An 18,053-nucleotide genomic window follows, 5' to 3' on the forward strand; every position below is an offset into this window, starting at 1 on the left:
TAAGTTACGGAAAGACAGATACTACGTGGCATCACTTATATGTGGAACCTAAAAAAAAGGTAAATTCATAGAAACAGAGAGAAAAGTGGTTGCCAGAGGATAGTGGTGAGTAGGTAAAAGAGAGGTTGGTAAAGGGGTACAATTATTCAGCTATAAAATAAATGAATTCTGAAGATTTAATGTTAGACATGATTTCTGTAGTTATTAACACTATAATGTAGAATTGAAATTTGCTAAACAATATGACTTAAATTTCATTTTCATACAAAAAAGGTAAATATGTGAGGTGTGGGATATTAATGAACTAGATGATGGGAATTCTTTTATATGTATATGTGTATCAGATCACCACAATGTATACTTTAAGTACAATTTTATTTATAAAAAGAAAAGAAGGATTGGGTTTGCTAAAAGGAAATATAAACCTAAAGGTGGCTTGTACATTTTTTTAAAAAAAGATCATTCTTCGGGCCGCGCTCCTGAAGCCGCCACCTCTGCCGGAGGCCGCAGCATGACCCACGCCAGAACCATGTTTCGCAACCAGTATGACAACGAGGTCACTCTTTGGAGCCCTCAGGGCAGGATTCATCAAATTGAATATGCAATGGAAGCTGTCAAACAAGGCTCAGCCACAGTTGGTCTGAAATCAAAAACCCATGCGGTGTTGGTTGCATTGAAGAGAGCACAGTCAGAGCTTGCAGCTCATCAGAATAAAATTCTCCATGTTGATAACAATATTGTATCTCAATTGCGGGACTTACTACTGATGCTAGACTGTTATGTAATTTTATGTGCCAGGAGTGTTTGGATTCCAGATTTGTATTTGACAGACATCTTCCTGTGTCTCGTCTTGTATCTCTAATTGGAAGCAAGACCCAGATACCAACACAACGGTATGGCCGGAGACCATATGGTGTTGGACTGCTTATTGCTGGTTATGATGATATGGGCCCTCACATTTTCCAAACTTGTCCATCTGCCAACTATTTTGACTGTAGAGCCATGTCCATTGGAGCCCGTTCTCAATCTGCTCGTACTTACTTGGAGGGACATATGTCTGGGTTTATGGAGTGCAATTTGAATGAACTGGTTAAGTATGGTCTGCGTGCCTTATGAGAGACGCTTCCTGCAGAACAGGACCTAACTACAAAGAATGTTTCCATTGGAATTGTTGGTAAAGACTTGGAGTTTACGATTTATGATGATGATGATGTATCTCGGTTCCTGGAAGGTCTTGAAGAAAGACCACAGAGAAAGGCACAGCCTGGTCAACCTGCTGATGAACCTGCAGAAAATGCTGATGAACCAATGGAGCATTAAGTCACAAACCAGTCTATATGTGTATTATCAAATATGTAAGAATGCAGGAGCCCTTACTGATGACAGTAATCTATACTTTGAACCAAAAGATGCAGCGTGGTCTTCTGGTATGTTTTAGGAATCGGTCCAGATGTGTTTTTCCCAAGTAACTTGTCTGAACCATATAATGGTGTGCATTTTTCTTTGAGAGGGCCTATATAATCATTTTCTAGAAAGTATAGTTATCTGTACTAATGTTTTTAGATGAAGAACATAGTGTCTTTGTGGTTTTAAAGACAACTGAAATAAAATTGTTTCACCTGCCTGTGTAAAAAAAAAAAAAGATCATTCTTCAAACATTAGTAACAAAATAAAAGTAGTACTTTATTAAACATTTACTTTAAATAGGAGGGAAAAAAGAGGACACTGGTTTATCCTCGTTTAAATTTTTTCTTTTTTGATAGGGGAGTTTCCATTTTTTTCACTTTCTTTTAAGTTCTAAGTTTCTTGCATTTATTTATCAATTTCTAGGTCAGCCTTCCCTACCTCATTTTCTTACTTTTTTTCATAGAAAAGTAGACTTTTGTGAAATGCAGCTTGTATATGGACAGGTGAGGACTCAGTTATCTGAGTATTACACTTATCTGATAGATCCAAACATATTGATTGGAATGAGAGGTTCATCATGATTTTTAAAATCCTCGTAAAGTTTGATTTAATAATAGGCAATTGAATTATGTGTTTATTTATATTCAGGCTATAGGATTTCATTGTCTTTTATTCTTTCTTGACACTAAACCTTGTCATAAGGTAAAAATTGCTCTAGAAAATTAGGCTTATTTTGGCCTTCAGATAATTAGGCTTATTTTGGTTTAAATTACAGAGAATAGATCTTGCCCAGAAGGAGTCCGTATTTGTCAGATAATTGGGAGTCTGAGACTCTAGGGACAAGTTAGGGTTGTCTTCTGGTTTATGCCTAGTGGGACACATGGATATTTTATACTGACCTCACATTAGCCTCAGTTCTGAGATAATGATACAGATTCTGGAGGGAGAGAGATTTGAACTGGCCTCAAAACCTGTATTATTAGATATATTTGCTTTATTTTGTTAGGCCTTAACTCTAAGAAAGATACAACATCATGCATTGACATTCTGTCTTCTTCTTTTTTTTTTTTTTGCAATCTGATTGTATAACTTGTTATTCCCAACTGTCCTCTACTTTCCTTTACACCCCTTTCCTAAGGGAATTCAGTAGCACTATGTTACGACTTGAAAATATTCTCAAATAGTAAAATAAAACTATTACAAAAAATCTGCCTTGCATATATCAGGCTAACTTTTTAAATTTTATGCCCTTGGCACTATTGTTTTTAGATCATAAATTCTTAGCAAGCAAGGGCAATGTAACGCTTGGTTAGCTTTTGTCCAATGCCATGTGATTAAACCTTAACATATATTGACTATTTTTATCCATTACTATAATTTTGTTTACTCAGATACATTATTTTCTTTTTTATTTCCTCAATATATGATGTACAATAGGAAGCAAGTAGGAGTCAATAGGAAAACATTTTTTCTTGCACTTATTTTTTGGACAGTTCTTATTATATCAGTATTTGCCCTCTCTTTTTTCATTTTTAGACAGGGTCAGATATTTTCTCCAGTAGCAAAAATATTACTTCATTATTTTCAGCAGGATTATCTCTCAGGTTGCCTTTTAGTTATTAACTGATTTGTTTACAATCATCTCAAGAAATACCATTCCCTTTGTTCAGAAGTGCACAGTCCTTACCTTACAACTCAGTGAAGAATGTGAATGCCATTGCTCTGAAGTTTCTTAACATAATAAATTTATCAGTGTATATATCCCTGTTTGTGGGGCTGTGCCACACTTTGATGGAGTCTGACCTGATTTCTTCAGTGAAAACCCATCTGCAGAGAAATATTTTTATCTTTTTCCCAAAGAACAGTTACCTAATGAAACAATCACCTTCTAAATCAAATGCAAAGATTTCAATTAACAGGGATGAAGAAATGGAAATTATAGGTGCTATATCCTGAGTAGGAAAGTGAGTACGGTATAGAACTAGTCAAACTCGGGATCCCTGGGTGGCGCAGCGGTTTAGCGCCTGCCTTTGGCCCAGGGCGCGATCCTGGAGATCTGGGATCGAATCCCACATCGGGCTCCCGGTGCATGGAGCCTGCTTCTCCCTCTGCCTGTGTCTCTGCCTCTCTCTCTCTCACTGTGTGCCTATCATAAATAAAAAAAAAAAAATTAAAAAAAAAAAAGAACTAGTCAAACTCATTGCACAGGCATTGGTGATAATAATATGTTCCAAAGAAAAGAATCAAGTTGCATTCAGAGTAAAAGCTGGACTTGAATCATTAAGGTGGAATGCAGAATAGAGTGAGAAGTTCATCATATACAGCCTTCCCATGTTGGGATGCAGAATGGAATGAGAAATTCTATATATAGAGAATCTTTTTTAGTTTTGTTTTGTTTTATTTTAAGAAAGCCTGTATCTCAAGATGCATATGGTTTAAAATACTAAATTCTATTATAACTCCTGAACTTTCTTGGTCCTGTAAGTGATTGTTTTCTCATTATTGATAGATGGGCATCTGTTAATTGTTTCAGCTCCCAAATGACAGGAGAACACTGTCCAATGTGTCTGTATAGTTAAAATTGGGTAGAAGGACTGATGGCTAAGAGGCAGAAACAGAATAGAGGAAGAGAAAGGCCTGGTAAAGAAAGTGGCTTGAAGAGGTAGAGGATTGAAGATGGGTGTGAGTCACAGACAAAAGGTCAGTTTTAGATACAAGAGTAGAACCAAGAGTCATGGACTATGGACTTGGACTAGGGTGAGCCTTGAAGGATTGCAGAAAGTATACTGGACTGAGACTTATAGACCTAAGTTCTTGGTCTTGTGACATTGTTTATATGATTTTGGGTATATCCTTTAACTTAACTGGTTCTCAGTTTCATTATCTGTAAAATGAATGGAAGGACCATATAGTGTCTAAGTTCCATCACAATTTAAAAATCTGTGATTCTCTGATATGTCTTATTCTGAGCCATCAGATTGTCAGAAGGAATGGGGCTACTTATAGAACGTTAGAATGAAGTTGAAAATGAGCACTCTAGATCAATTCTTTTGACACTGATGGTTGGTTAGTAGTTTAACAGCCACAGTTAGCAAATGACTTCATGAAAAAGATAAAGAGAACATTCACCAAATACACTCTATTAAGAAACTCTGCTTTATGCGATGACAGTAACAGTAGATTAGAAAAGTTACTTAAAGAAGGTAACTTCTGTATTTAAAAAGGTATTTAACAGAGGAATGCAGTGATTTTAGATTTCATTTACTTTCTATTAATAAAAAGCTATACTTGCACATAAAATATTTAGAAAAAACACTAAAAATTTTACATTTTTACTTTTACCTACAAAAGAAATTATGTTGAAATCACATTGAAATTCTATTGAGGGCAGCCTGGGTGGCTCAGCGGTTTGGCACTGCCTTCAGCCCAGGGCCTGATCCTGGGGACTCAGGATCGAATCCCACGTCAGCTTCCTGCATGGAGCCTACTTCTCCCTCTGCCAGTGTCTCTGCCTCTCTTTCTCTCTGTGTCTCTCATGAATAAATAAATAAAATCTTTAAAAAAAAGAAATTTCCTTTATAAAAAAAAGAAATTCTATTGAATGTGAATAAGGTACATGCACACTGTTTCTGAAGGCATGTGTTGGGATGTACTTTATCTAGACACGAATCTCCTAGGTATTTTAACAAAATATGAATAGAGAGAAAACAGGAATTACTCAGAGGAAAAATTGAAAGCTAACTTGTACTATACAGCACTGAGATAGCAGAAACAGCTGCACAGCAGCTTAATCCTTATGACAAGCCCAGAACTCTACAATAATGGCTGGCACTGTCTGATGAAATTGCCAAGGAGCAGATGCCACAGCTGGGAATATTATCCTTGTGTTTCTGATGAAACTGATACAGCAAATGGTACTCCACTGTTAACTCCTTGCTATTCATAGAAGCTTTCTACAAAGACTTGAGATCTCTTATAAAGGGTAAGTTCCAAAGGATGATGGCAAGGAAAATAATTTATTAGAGAAAAAATCTGAAGAAGATGCTGTAAATATTGCCCAAAGAAGAAAAAATAGAAAAAAAGGAGTGACTTTTAAATGACAAGCTGTAAAGGGTTAGAGGAATTGTGACAGTATCAGGTTGACAAATGCTCTAAAAATTACAGCGCTATTTACATTTTCTCTAACGTAGGTATAGTACTATTTTTGCCAGGGACAATGAGAAAAACAACAGGGGGAATATTTAACCTAAACAGATTATGAGGAAATTTTTCATGATAATATACTAAATAATATATAAATGTTAACATTTACAATGTGTTTAACTTTGTATTAGCAACTTCATGGACCTCAAGGAGTCTATAGGTAGAATAGTATAGTCTACAGTATAGTCAGTATACAATGTGTAATATTTTATAGTTTATAGTTTATTGTCTCGTACAAAGTACGAGACCCTGTGAATTACTGGATGGTTTGAGTCTGTGGTGTATTCTCATCTATAAATATGGCATGTTTTATGTGATGAACTAATAACCCTCATGTCCTCACTATATTCAAATTCTGATTCCTGGAACATATAAATGTACTAGCTTACATTGCAAAAGAGACTTTGCATAATGTGTATGGAATTTGAGATGAGGAGTTATCCTGAAATATTTGGGTGGGCCCAATCTAATTATATCAGTGCTTAAAAGCAGATAGCTTCTGTGGCTATCTTGGCAGAGAGATGATATAGAAGGAGAGTTGGAAGCATGGTAGAGGATCAACTCATCATGGCTGGTTTGAGGTTGGAGTAAGAGTCCATGAATCAAGGACTTCTAGAAGCAGTCCACGAGTCAAGGTAACTTCTACAGCAGAGAATGGGCTCTAGGTGAAAGATAGCAGGGATCTCAGTCCCTCAACCATAAGGAAATGAATTCTGTTAGCCAACTTAATGAACAAGGAAATTGGTTCTACTCTATACCCTCCAGAAGGGAATGCAGCCCTGGTAACACTTTAATTTTTGCATTATGAGACCTGTGTAATAAGGAATATAAAATAACAAATTTGTGTTGTTTTAAGCTGTAAAGTTTATAATAACTTGTTATAGGAGCAATAAAAATGTAACCCATAAATTATTAATTTTTAAAAAGAGGGGAACATGGCTGTATAAATAGTGTACATTGAAATGATCAAGTCTGATTACCTACTGAGTTAGTAATTAGTTAGTAAAAGTTAGGGCAACTTTTTTGAGATCCTGTAGGACTCAGCTGGACTGAAAAGTTTTTATAGGAAAGAAATTAAAACAGACTTGGAAGGATATGTAGACTTTGTTGAAAATAAAATGAAGTCTCTGAACATTATGTGTGGGAGAATGACAAGAGAAAACTTTTATTTGTAGGAAAAGTATGAGATATTTTTTGGAAGAAATAGGTGAGGGCCTTGGTTATTTATATTTAAGAGTCATAGAACAGTAGGGAAGACTGGGTTTGTGAAAGATTGTAGAAATTGCTTAGACTTTCTTGGAATGCCAGGAAGACTCTGGCTTATGTATGTATATATGTATATGTATGTATGTATTTTTTCCAGTAAAATTAACATACAGTGTTATATTAGTTTCAGGTGTACAGTATAGCAGTTCAACAATTCTATATATTATTCAGTGCTGTTTTGATTACTATAGCTATGTAGTAAATCTTGAAATCTGGGACTGTGATATCACCAGTTTTGTTCTTCTTTTTTCAAGATTGCTTTGGCTATTCCGGGCCTTTTGTGGCTCCATATGAGTTTTAGGATCATTTATTCTAGAGGAAGATAAAAAGATTTCCCATATGCAATCTGTGTTTTCACATACAGTGTCCTCCTTAATCAACATCCTCCAACAGAGTGGTACATTTGTTACAATTGGTGAAACTATTTTGACACGTTGTAATCTCCCAAAGTACACATTAGGGTTCAGTGTTGGTGTTGCGTATTCTGTGGATTTGGACAAACGTATAATGACATGTAATCATCATTATAGTAGCATGATGAGTTTTTCACAGGCCCTAAAAATTCACTGTACTGTGAGTGGAATCATATAGTATTTAGCCTTTTCAGCAGTTGCAGCCTTTAATATTTATCCAAAAGTACTGAAAAAACCTGCACATGGATGTTTATAGTAGTATATGTTTATTAATAATTACTAAAACTTGAAGGCAACTAAGAAGTCCTTCAGTAGGTGAGTGGATAAATAAACTGTGGAACACCTAGATAATGGAATATTATTTAGTTTTAAAAAGAGATGAGCTATCAAGCCATAAGAGTCCATGGACTAATCTTCAATTCATATTACTAAGTGAAAGAATCAAGCAAAGTTTTCAATTTTTCATTCTTTCTTATATCAAAGTAACAATGGATATTGTAGAAATAAATTTGAATCCAATGTAAGTTATACTAAATGTGACAGCCCTCAAATCTACACACCTACCCTGCAATACTATGTTCAGAATTCACCTTTTAAACTATTTCTGCTTTTAGGTCCTTAGATTGTTGCCTCCATATGATGTGCCTTTAGGTCCATGAATCAATGAATCAACTTTAGATTGTATTTATTGGTCATATACTATGAAAGATGAAAATTGTTAACTCTCCAATTTAAAATCACTTGCTTATACTTCTATTTTCTGTTCCAATATATACAGCCAAAAGTTCCATACCCTTTTAGAAGAATACGAGTGTCCTACCACCCTTCCCTCTACCTTTTCTCTTCACTTTCACCTTCCAGCTTGTTAGCTACACTTTTACTTTGTCCAGGAGCTCTCCTCTTTCTTTTAGGCATTGACAAAATGTAATTGAGTAGAAAACAATTCAGTTGAAGGGCTGGAAAATAAAGTTGGAAGACTTCTCCTAGGTAAAAGGGAAACAAAACAGATCACACAGTGGCTAATCCAGCCAGTCTTTTATCTGTCCAATAGCATTACAGAAAAAAATAACATTGAAAATATGCCTACTACACTTTACTCATAGATTTATTTCTAAAGCTGGTAACCAATAAATAGTAACTACATTATGTAGATAGTAAATATTATTTACTAGAGAACATTTTTCCCCCTTAAAGTGACTCAATTTCCTAGCTCTTGAAGTTATTGCTAGCAGAGGTGAAATGAGCCCCTTTATTATTCTCAAGGATTTTAATTTTATTTATTTTGATTTTACTGCGTAATAATGGACAAATATAATTTTATGTATTTAAAGTGTACAGTGTGATTCTTTGATACACATTTATATTGTAGAATGATTACCAGGATCAAAATAATAAATACATCTATCGCCTCACATACTTAACATAGTTAACTCTTTGTGTGTGTGTGTGTGTGTGTGTGTGTGTGGTGAGAAAGCTTAAGATCTACTCAGGAAATTTTCAGTATACAGTATTATGTTATTAACCTTACTTTTTTTTTTATGTTTTAAACACTTCAGTCACACTGGGTGATTTAAAGGATTCCCCTTTTGATTTCCGCAAACACATCACCAGGGCCTTTTAATCTCTTGCTCCAGTCTGAGTAGTTACTCAGCAACTTTTGGCTTCTGGACATTTAGAACTTCCCCTTGCTGCTCCCAGTGTTGAGTTCACTCTTTCCTGAATTCCACTTCTTACCTTTTTTTTGGGGGGGGGGTTCCTTGGCTTCTAATGACTTCCAGTAATTTCCTAAACAAGATTGAGGATGGGAGATTACAGTTGAAGGTTAACATTGTGAAGTTCATGCACACTTGAAATGTTTTTATTTTTTCATTTAATTTCATGGATATACCTGCATATTGAATTTTAGGCTCCAATATATTTTCTCTCAGAACTTGAAAACTATTGCTCCATTGCTTTCTGAGATGCAACTTACTGAGATATATTATGTTAAAATGTTGCCCATTTCTTTGTAATACCTTTTTTTCTCCTTCTTGAAAGCATTTAGGACTTTATCTTTGAAGTTCTAAATTGTTATAAGGTCTCGATGTGGATCTTTGGTCATTGATTGCTCTGGAGATTTTTGAGTCTAAAACTTGTATATAACATTTCTTTAACTTTTTTTTAATCATCCCTTTCTTTAGTCTTTTCCTTTCATCTCTCTATTTACTATTTCTGGATACCTATTGGTGTAAAGTTGAATGATCCCTAGAGAAAATCTCAAAACAGTAAAAAAAAAAAAAAAAAAAAAAAAAAAGGATTAAAAATGACAGGAAAAGATTTATTAGGAAATCATACAAAAATAAAGCAAGTGGGACATTATTAATTTTAAACAAAATAGAGTTATGTTTAGGAAGAGCATAATGTATAATAAAGTTATGATAATGTGTTTATATGTACAGAAAAAGATGCATATATCTAAAAATTTGAACTATTGTATATTAAAATAGAAGTAAAAACTACAGTTATTGTGGAAAACTACATGCAGTTTTCTGAGCATATTACTACAGTCCAGGCTAAGAGTTTTATATGCATTAATATTTAATCCTGTAACAATGCTGAGGCAGATACTGTTTTTCTCATTTTCTTTATGGAAGAAAACGTTAGATATTTTAAGTAATGTGCCAAGGGTTAAATAACTAGGAAGTATGTTGTAGAATTGGATTTCAAGCACAGGTTTATCTGATTATGGAGTCTAGGGTTCTAATACTTTGCATTTTGCCTTCTTTCACTCCCTTCCATAGAGGAAGCAAACAAAACTCAATAAAACATAGGGACTGTGAATGATGTTTATTTGGTTTGAAAGATATATGTGTCAAACTTCTAGCTCAGTGAGTGCTAATAGAGTTAGATTCTTTTGTCACAGTTATTCTTTGTACTGTAAAGTTCTAGGTTTGACAGATGCACAATGTTATGTATCCCCCACTATAGTACTATACAGAAAGTTTTGTAGCCCTAATAACCATAGATTCACCTGGTTAACTTCCTACCAACTCAAGCCCAACTCAAGCCCATGACAACCACTGATGTTTCCTGTCCTCATACTTTTGTCTGTCAGAATTTCATACAGTGTATATCATTTTTGAATCTTCCTGTTTTCTTTTAGGCAATATCCATTTAAGCAATAGTATATAACATTTATCTATGTTGTTACATAGATTAACAGCTTATTCTTTTCTTACTGAATAATATTCAGTAGTATCCGTGTGCCATAATAGTATGCTTATTCATTTGCCCATTGAAGAACAACTTGGTTGCTTCCAGTTTTGGATGAATCCTGATTTTTAAAGGTTAATAGTGAATATTCACATTCATAGGTCCTAAGTAGAAGACATGACAGGACTTGTCATACTATACTATCTATCACTGGTGTATTTAATTTTTAAATTATAAATGAAAAATGATTCAGGTCATTCAGTATGCATTTTAAAGATGCAATAAATCATGCTTTGTTACTAAACAAGGAGGTATGAAAATAAATGAGCTGAGCATTTAGGTAAAGAAATTAGAAACAGAGAAACACACAAGCCAATAGAAAGATGAAAGGAACTGATGATAAAAACAAACATGGACATTACTAAATTGGGAAATACAATATAGGAGAAATAATAAGTAATTTAAAGAGATTTTTACTTGGAGTAAATCCTAGAACATAATACAACTTTAATATGTTTGATCAAGAAAAAGGACAAAGTTTTCAATGACATAAAAATTATATAATATTGGAATGAAAAAGATATATGCCATGTAAGTGGTTTCAGAGTGTAAAAATGTCTATAAATTACCCAGATAAATTTTATAAAGATAAAATGACACTAGTAATATCTTTTTTAGACCTTCCCCCAGCTACAGAACAATCTAATTTATTTTTGTCAAGAAAACAAAAGCTTACTAGCAAATTAACTTCAACTAGTTATTAAAGGAAATGGACACAACTTAGTATGTTTTGTCCTAGGAATGCAAGGACAGGACTAAAACATACATTTATTTCAGTATGTTAAAGGAGAGAAAAATTATAATTTTTAAAGATTTCCTGAAGGTATTAATTAATAATAATTACTAGCCTTATTAAGTTACAATAATTTCTCATATTCATTAAATGCTTAAAATGCCAGGCACTGTTCCAAGTTCTCCATACACATTAGCTTATTGAATGCTCAAACCAACAAAAAATAAGTACTGTTATCGTCATTTTACCAGTTTGACAGAAAAGGAAATTGAAGCACAGATAGCTTAAATAACTTACTCAGTGCTGAACAACAAAGAAATAGCAAAGCCAGAACATGAACCCAGGAGATAGGACTTTAGAACTGTGCTCTTATCCACTGGCATACAGCTTCATAGAACTTCTGATTCAAAACAACTATGAAAACCATAAAACAATAGCCATTACCAAAGAATCTGCCACGACTCACTACATACCACAACATAAAATTTGGAATAGAAATATATCGTAATAAAGAGGATCTATTTCAACCTAAGAGTGAACATTATAGTAAACCATGAAACACCAAAAGGAGGAGGACAAGTATGCCCTCTCCTCATGTTATTTTACACATTTCCAGAAATTCCAGGCAATTGAATAAGAAATGAAGCAATCACAAAGAAGTGTATCTTTTGGAAAAGAGAACATAATTAATAATCATAATTTTCATATGATTAAATTATCTAGGAAATCCCTTGAATTATTAGAAAGCCTATTAGAAGTAATAAGAGAGATCAGTACATTATCCAGATGGAGAAAAATGGAAAAAGGTCGTTTTATTTGTTATGTGGTAATTTTAATAGAAGGAAAAAAGCCATTCCCAATAGCTAATAAATTATAAACTATCTATGAATAATATATAAGGCCATACTAAATCCAGCTATATACCTTGCTGAAATCTCTAAAAAAGAAGATATGAAATACATAATATTGGATGCAATGGCTAAATATAAATTATTTCAGGGGTACACTGGTAAATTGGCTTTCTGTGAGTTTGGAGTGAGGGAGCCATGATATGTAGCTTTTGCTGATTTCTGTGGTGTAAAAACTCCCATCATGACTGATTTCAAGATATCCAGAGTGTAAAACCACTTGACAAATTCCAAAATAATTTAGTAATTAGCTTTCCCTGAGTTGTTAAGAGCTGGTTCTAGAACACAACTGAATTACTACTAATTTAATGTGTATGTTTAATGTAATTACATTCTAAGCCTCATTATTATGTTTTTTGAAGCCAGACAAAAGTAATGAGTAGGCATGCAGTATTATATGGGGAAGTATGTTATAAACTACAGTAACAAATAATGTTGTAGGTACAAAAATCAGATTCATGGCTCACAATAGGCAAGGAATGGATTCCAGCATATGCAAAAAATCATTGTGTGGTAATAGCTAGCTACTTTTAGTTGTAGAACTGCAAACTCCACTTTTTATAACTTAAAAAAGCAGTCTTAAGTGTTGATATTCAGTGTTAAGACATAATGTGATAAAATGAGCACATGTACATTCTATGTGATTATAAGTTTTTTGCAACCTTCCTGGAAACCAATTTATTAATAGATACCAAAAACTTTAAAGACTATATACCTTATAATATATAGTCCATCCTTTTAAAAACATATATTTTACATATATTTTCAAGTTAATGAAAAATTAGTAACAATTTAAATATTTCTTCTCATTTTGGGTCATTTTGATTCATGTATCTGAAACTTACTGTAGCTAGCTGAAGAAATGGGAAAAGGTGATTTTTACAGGCATTCACAGTTCCATTTCATGGAACATAAGAGTAGGAAGTACAGTTGATTCCTTGAGAGCCCAAACAGAAACCTAAAAAAAAAAAGCCACCAGTATCCGGACAGCCGTGTTCTTTATATTGGAATTTGATGCTCCATGATCTCTTGTCTATGCTTGGTTTTTGTGGAGCTGTAGAGAAAATAGTTTTTTTTTGTTGTTGTTGTTTGCAGTTAGGGATTTTTCTGAGCAAATTTTATTGAAATCTGGGACCTGGCTTAAAAGAGTAGAGGTAATTTAAAACTGAGAACTTCTGAGAGATTTACCTAATTTCATAGGTATGTATTTGGATTTCAGGATACAAAGTGAGATCTGGAATGTGGAAATATCCTTAAGCTGAAGACATTGGTTTTATTTTACCTCTGAATGAATTTATTTGCATTCCAGAGCATTTGAATAGGAACTTAGGATCCTTTCCAAGAAGCAAGGCTTTTTTTTCCTATCTGGAGGGAAAGGGGACAATGTGTATTTTAGCCCTTGGAATCATTATTTTGGCTTTCTTGCCTGTGATATATACCTTATGTTTGTGTTGGGTAATGTCTAGCTTTCACCTCACTGCCTTAAGAAATTGAGGCACAGAGGAATCACGAGGTTAATTGTCATAAAGTAAATAATAATGAAACTACCCTGTTCCAGAAACCCATGTATGCCTTTAAGATAATATTAATAAATATGGATATTAAAAACTTAACACCTTCTCCAAGTTCTCTCTGTACCTTTGCTGATCAGTATGTAGAGCTCTAAAGTAGGCCCCTGGGGGACCTAGCACCTAAGGTAAGTAATCTATTTTTCTTAGTCTTTCAGTTATAAATTTCCTAGAGAGAGAACCAAATCAGGCTCTGCCTTACTACACAACGAAATAATGCATAGACATCTGAGTGGAAAAGAGGAAAAAATGAGTGACTTCTTTAGGACAGCCTCCAATACTAGGAAAAAGGATTAGGTATATCTAATATCATGAATTATTATGCATTTATTAAAACTGATTTTTTGAAGAATCTTTAATAATTCTGGAATGGTTCATGATATATGTTTATGCTCTTGAGGGACAGTTGTCTATTTTTTCTTTTCTTATGTGTCTAGTTTTGGTATTAGAGTAATACTGGCCTCAGAAAATGAGTGTTCCTCCACTTCCAGCTTTCTGGAAAAGAACGTATAGAATTGAAAATATTTCTTTCTTAAATGTTTGGTATAATTCACTGGTGAAACCATCTGGGCCTAGAGTTTTACTTGATGGGAGCTTTTTTTTTTTTTTTTTTTTTTTTTAAGACATCACACGTGAATGGTGACAGGAGGAGAGGAAGAGAGATAATCTTAAGCAGGCTCCACACTCAGCGTAGAGCCTGACACAGGGCTCAGTCTCACAACCCTGAGATCATGATGTAAGTTGAAATCAAGAGTCAGATGCTACATTGACTGAGTCACCTTGGAACCCTGCTGATTTAATGGATATATGATTCTTTTTGTTATCTATTTCTTCTTAAGTAAGTTTTAATAGTTTTGTCTTTCAAGGAATTGGTACTTGATGGATATTTTTAAAAGGGAAGCAGCTTTAGAATACAATTAGGTATCATTCTTAGAAATCCTTAACTTTTTCTTTAAAAGTTTAATACTGGTCAATAAAACATTTTAGTAGAATTTTCTTTTGTAAATTCCTTGTGCCTAGACTTTCCAGATTCAGTGTCAAAGCAGCTGATATTTTCTTTTTTCTCAGTTGTGGCATGGAATTTTCAGCTAAGGAATTGTTCTTGCAGTCACCTCTTCATTACTTTACAAAAGTAAATCAGAGAAGGACAAACATTATATGGTCTCACTCATTTGGGGAATATAAAAATAGTGAAAGGGAATAAAGGAGAAAGGAGAAAAAATAAGTGGGAAATATCAGAAAGGGAGACAGAACATGAAAGACTCCTAACTCTGGGAAACGAACTAGGGGTGGTGGAAGGGGAGGTGGGCAGGGGGTGGGAGTGACTGGGTGACGGGCACTGAGGGGGGCACTTGACGGGATGAGCACTGGGTGTTATTCTATATGTTGACAAATTGAACACCAATAAAAAATAAATTTATAAAAAACAATTTACAAAAGTATTGTCTGTTTCAGTTCTATTCAAACAGATGAGCCTCTAAGGTCTTCTGCATGAGAAAGAAAGAAAAGTGAATGGAGGAGTGCATGTTGTTTCTTTGAGTAAAAAAACTAACAAATACCACCACTACAACCAACAAAATGTTTTTTTGATTGTTACACAATTTTTTCACTTTATTATTGGGTGGAAAATCTCTTCTCTTGCCTTTCAGTCTAGGAAATTGTTTAAATTAATTATTGTGCAGTGCTTAATTAGTTAACTAATAGGTCATAGTGACCAAGTTTGCCTTAGGAACAATTGACATTTATAACTTAGTTAAGCTGTAGCTGGGCGAGAATAATGCTCCATCATCCAAAATAGAACATTTTGGTTAGAAATGTTGAACTTCAAAATCAAGGTTTAAAATATTTCATCACACTTACTATGAATTGAACTTTAATCTTAGTCATTTCAACAACTGGAATTTTAAGGAATTTGATGAATTCTTAATCAAATTTTTCTTGGATGAGTTACTTCTTTTATTTTGTAAGTCAGATTTTACTGAAGTATAATTTATGTACTATGAAATTTATCCATTTTAGTATACAATTCTGTGGGTTTTGACAAACATAATTGGCTTGTGGAGTTGTCTTATTCCTCTCCTTTCATCCTCCTATTTCCCCTCTTATTACCATACTCCTATTATCTTTCCCTACCCCACCCAACACTCTTGAGAATATTTGAAATAAGTGAGTAGGTGCTCTTACAAATTTCATAGCACTATACTCAATATGAAAAGAAAATATTCTCTGGTAGATATACAAAGATGCCAGCTGCTTCCTTAAAACTTGATTATTAGTCTTGAATATGTGGAAGCTTTTTCTTTTGGATTTGTTGGAAACAGTAACATTTCTTCTTAATGTTTATACTGTAATCCCTGAAGCTGCTGTATTTTATGTGAGTTAGTGATCTGTGAGCTTCAGTGCAGACATAGCTACCTCAGATGCATGTGATTCGTATAAACTATGGATCCTGTAGCTCATCTGTCCAGTGGAGGATATGGGGAAGGATTTTTTTTTCTATTTTTTTCTGATAGTGATATTTTCCTCTTTTCTTCTATGATATTTTCCTTTTGCTTACAAGACTTTTAGAATTTTTCCCTAGTAATTCTCTGAAGGCCTCTCTTAAATAGTCCTCTAAACTACTCTGTCCCTTAGTAAATTTGTCTTACAGCAATGTTATGTACATGACCCCAAAGTGAAGAGAATAGCAAGAGGAAAAAAATATTGACATGTACATTTAAAGGAGGAATTAGAAATGTATCATGTAGTGAATATTTTGTGCATGCATTTCCCTTCTTATTAAGCTAAACTTAAGTTTATCAGCTAAACTTGTGGAATTGCTGGATCAAAGAGTATTAGGTTTTTTAAATACATAACCTCAAATTTGTACTCCTGAGAGACTTTGGTGTAAAATTCCTATCGGTATATATGAGAAAAATATTTCTCAACTTTCTTTGCTTAATGTTTGAGACTTCCATGCTTATATAGCTCTGATTTGCAATAGTCAAGGATAAATGTGTGCTAAAACCAAGTTGAACTAAAAATATCTTTGCCAAGGACAAAGGCATGTAATTTAAGTTAGGATGCTCCTGTTATTAAGTTAAAAGAAGAGACAACTTCAAAATGAAATGGAGATTATCTTCCAACTGGTTACTCTACTATATAATAATAAAAATTGTTTAAAATGAAAATGAAAATCTTGTACTGTGCTGATAAAGAGAATGACATCTATAAAATATTAAAATAATGATTCCCACATAAGAATAAGAGTCTGTAAGAGTCTGGCACCACTTTACAAAAGTAATTGCTCAGACTCTGCCAGTCTACTTTTCTGTTTATTATCTCAGGTGTCAGTTCTCATTCATTTCTCTATTATGTGTATTTTGGGAGATTTTTTCTAACAACTGATATTATATCATTCATCGCATTAGTATTTCTCATAAATACACAGTCACCAAAAAAGCTCTATCCCAAAAAGAAAAAAATCGTAAGGACTGTTGAACATACTGAGAGCTTGCATATTTTATGAGCAGTTGACTAAGGACAAATATATTTGGTCGCATTTTGACAAGTTACTCATGTTTGGTATTGGTAGAAGGAAGCAGCCTCTCCAGCCTGCTTAACCTTACCTGCTAATTATACCAACTGAATGGCTAGATTCTTATTTATGATGAGATTTATATTAAGAAAGGCTAGGAAGCAAATCCATAACCAGAGAGATGGCTAAATTATCTCTGATAAAATGAGATAATTTTGTCCAATGAGAAAAATCATTATAGATTGTAAACTTCAGCTGTGATTCTAACTTTAGTTGCATAATTGCATACAACATTTAATGTGAAAAATTGATTCAAATATCCTGAAAATTGGGACCCTCAATGCTTTGTTTAAATTACTGAAGTGAATTCATGTGAATACTGGTGTTTAGTGCCAGTTTATTGGATACTTGCTTCAGTGCTTAAATGTGTAAGTATATATGGAAAACTAGAGTATTGTCTTTAACTAAAAAATGGTATATAGAGAAATGGAAAGGGACTTTTATGGAAAGTCCAGTGTTTCAAAGAAAATCTGTGTGAAGTAACTAAGGTGAAACAGATTTTAAGCTTCTAGGGTCTATTTGCTTTAGTAGCTTTAGCTAAAGAGAATAAAAACCTGAGGTAAAAAGCAATAAGACTCCATCTTTAATGCTCAGCCAATCTAAGTATGGTTCTCTGTTCAGCTTGATAACGAAAATCATCTTTGTTTTTACCTATGCCAGACACCTAGCAGGAATTTCCCTTTGGAATCCCTTAATCTCACTCTTATGCATTCTCTTTTGTACATT

The 18,053-nt window shown here is 33.7% G+C and overlaps 1 long non-coding RNA gene and 1 pseudogene across 1 annotated transcript in view; both read left to right on the top strand.

The window, feature by feature from the left end:
* Positions 1-464: 464 nt before the first annotated feature.
* LOC112641807 (proteasome subunit alpha type-1-like) lies at positions 465-1,558 on the top strand (annotated as a pseudogene).
* Positions 1,559-6,127: 4,569 nt separating this feature from the next.
* The window catches only part of LOC112641223 (uncharacterized), a 44,545-nt gene continuing 32,619 nt past the window's right edge, over positions 6,128-18,053 (top strand). Inside the window, exon 1 of the long non-coding RNA XR_003124558.3 lies at positions 6,128-6,245. This is a non-coding gene — a long non-coding RNA (uncharacterized LOC112641223). The remainder of the gene's footprint in view (positions 6,246-18,053) is intronic.

The sequence above is a fragment of the Canis lupus genome, chromosome 12, assembly GCF_003254725.2.
Source record: "Canis lupus dingo isolate Sandy chromosome 12, ASM325472v2, whole genome shotgun sequence".
Lineage (NCBI taxonomy): Eukaryota > Metazoa > Chordata > Mammalia > Carnivora > Canidae > Canis > Canis lupus.